The 2,557-nt window shown below is 52.2% G+C and overlaps 1 long non-coding RNA gene across 1 annotated transcript in view; it reads left to right on the top strand.

Moving 5' to 3' along the window:
- The first annotated feature begins 244 nt into the window (after positions 1–244).
- The window catches only part of LOC109117704, a 5,413-nt gene continuing 3,100 nt past the window's right edge, over positions 245–2,557 (top strand). The window contains exons 1-2 of the long non-coding RNA XR_002025014.1: positions 245–283; positions 2,344–2,449. This is a non-coding gene — a long non-coding RNA (uncharacterized LOC109117704). The remainder of the gene's footprint in view (positions 284–2,343; positions 2,450–2,557) is intronic.

Here is a 2,557-nt window from a genome sequence, read left to right as displayed (position 1 = left end):
GACCCAGTGTGGTAAAAAGTAAAATGAGGGGCTGGGAGGGAATTTAGCTGAGTGGTTCCACCGCCTGCCTCACAAACACAAGGTCCCAAGTTCGAGCCCTCTACCAAAAAAAAACAAAAAATAAAAAAAAAAAGCCAAATGAGTCCCAGCTGTGAGCCCTTTATTGTAGCTGACTCTCCCACGATCCCACTTCCTGGCAGCCGCCCCCACACGATCCTCTCTCCTGCAGTAGACCAGACCCAGAGACTTGTGACCAGTGATGGGTGTTGCTTCTGAGAATGAGGTAGGAAAGAGCCAGCCTTCGGTCCTTCTCCCCAGCTCTTTCTCCCTGTCTCTGTCTGTGCCTCTGTCTCCCTCTTGTGCCAGCTGCAGTGTTAGGAGTTGTCCCCTGGAGAGGGCCATGGGTCAGGGAATCCGGTGGCCTCTGGACAGCAGCCTGTAAGGACCTGACTCCAGACACCATGTGTGTGAGCTTGGAAGCGGCTCTTTGAAAACCGCCCCAGTTGAGGGTGTGGTGGCACACACGCCTGAAATCCCAGCACTCAGGAGGCTGAGGCAGGAGGATCACCATAAATTCAAGGCCAGCCTGGGCTGAGGGCCATGGGTCAGGGAATCCGGTGGCCTCTGGACAGCAGCCTGTAAGGACCTGACTCCAGACACCATGTGTGTGAGCTTGGAAGCGGCTCTTTGAAAACCGCCCCAGTTGAGGGTGTGGTGGCACACACGCCTGAAATCCCAGCACTCAGGAGGCTGAGGCAGGAGGATCACCATAAATTCAAGGCCAGCCTGGGCTACATATATTAATTGAGACCCTGTCTCAAAAGAACAAAAGTAAACAAAAACAAACTTCCCCAGTTGAACCTCCGCTGACACTTGGAGTGCAACTGAGAGAGGCCCTAAAGCAGGGCACACAGCCACCCCCATTTCCTGACCGCAGAGCTCACCCCTTCCGTGTGTACAGTCACACTGCATCGGGTGTGTTGGGCAACTGCAGATCACACAGAGGACGGCCGTTCCCTAGGACTGACACCATTGCCATAGCAACATCACAGCTCAGGGATTCCTCTCTGTGTGTCTGTGATGGTGCTGGGGTAAACAAACCTACTGTGCTGCCAGTTGTGTAAAAGTTTGGCCAGGTGGCAAATATCTGTAATCTAAACATTCTGGAGGCTGAGGCAGGAGGATAGCAAGTTCAAGTCCAGCCTAGGTTACATAGTGTCTCAAAACCAAACAAAAGTGTAGCACAGATAATTATGTGTAGTACATCCTACTTGATAATGATAATAAAAAACGTCTACTTGTTAGGTATTTTGAGACAGGGTCTCACTGTGTAGTCCAGGCTGGCCTTGAACTCAGGCAATCTTCCTGCCTCAGCCTCCTGAGTGCTAGGATGACAGGTGTGCCCTCCATGCCCAGTTTATACTATACTTTCCATCAGGCGCCCCTTCTCACGGCAAAGGTCGCTATGATGTAACGTGCTGTGTAATGGCAGCAGCTCAGCCCTTGTGCCTCTCCCATCTATGTCTTGATTGCATCAAGAGGCCACAGGGAGCCTGCAGGATGTTGAAAAATGACAGGCTCACCATTTCTCCAAGTGTAACCCTGTCATTAAATGATATGTGTGTGACTCTATTTTACAGTTCCTACGGACAGCAAGGGGTGGGGGCACATGCCTATAATCCCAGCACTCTGCAGGCTGAGGCAGGAGGATCTTGAGTTGGAGGGAGGCCAGCCTGGGCTGCATAAGCCCTATTTCAACACTCCCCCCCCCCACGTTTTGGTTTAATTTGTAACACATCAATAGATAACAAATGCAGCAGATTTGACCAGAATTTAGGAGGGAATTAAGGATTATAGTTTTGCCGTGCTGGGTAAAGGTGGCCTTAGATATCCTTGGGCCGTCTTCCGCCAACTACAGAGCTTGAGACAAGGATTTGAGCACGGCCCTTCATGGGAAAGGGGTCTGAGGATACAGCCGTGAGGGAAAGGCAGCCACATGGGGGGCACTGTGGTTTGAATGCGATGTGTCCTCCCCGAACCTCATGCTGACCCGGTGTATTTGTCTGTGTCTCTGTGTGTCTCTGTGTGTCTCTGTGTGTGTGTCTGTGTCTGTGTCTGTGTTGGCAGGGATGGAGCCCAGGGCCTTGCGGGCGCTAGGTGAGCGCTCCCACTGAGCTGCACCCTAGCCTCCTGTCAGGTGACCCTGACTGTGAGAGAAAGCTGGGGACCTGGGTCTGGCATGTAGCTCTGACCAGTGAGGCCCTGGGCTCCACCCCTAGCACAGCAAGAAAACAATCAATGAACGAAGCCTTTCTTGTGATTAACGGAGTAATGGTTTACCAGGTGGTCCTGAGCCTGGGTCTGCTGTGAGCCACTTGGGTGAGGTCTCGAGTACCTGTCTCTGGCCTTGTCAGGCCCTGCACCTCACTGGGACCCTGCCATCAAAAAGGTAATCAAGGGCTGGGGATTTAGCTCAGTGGTGCCGCCGCCTGCCTCACAAGCGCCAGGTCCCAAGTTTGATCCCTGCTACCAAAAAAAAAAAAAAAAAAGGAAAAAA

This window comes from Fukomys damarensis, unplaced genomic scaffold (assembly GCF_012274545.1).
Source record: "Fukomys damarensis isolate Sample0158 unplaced genomic scaffold, DMR_v1.0_HiC HiC_scaffold_30, whole genome shotgun sequence".
In the NCBI taxonomy this organism is placed as follows: Eukaryota; Metazoa; Chordata; class Mammalia; order Rodentia; family Bathyergidae; genus Fukomys; species Fukomys damarensis.
This window is presented reverse-complemented; position numbering and strand designations above follow the sequence as displayed.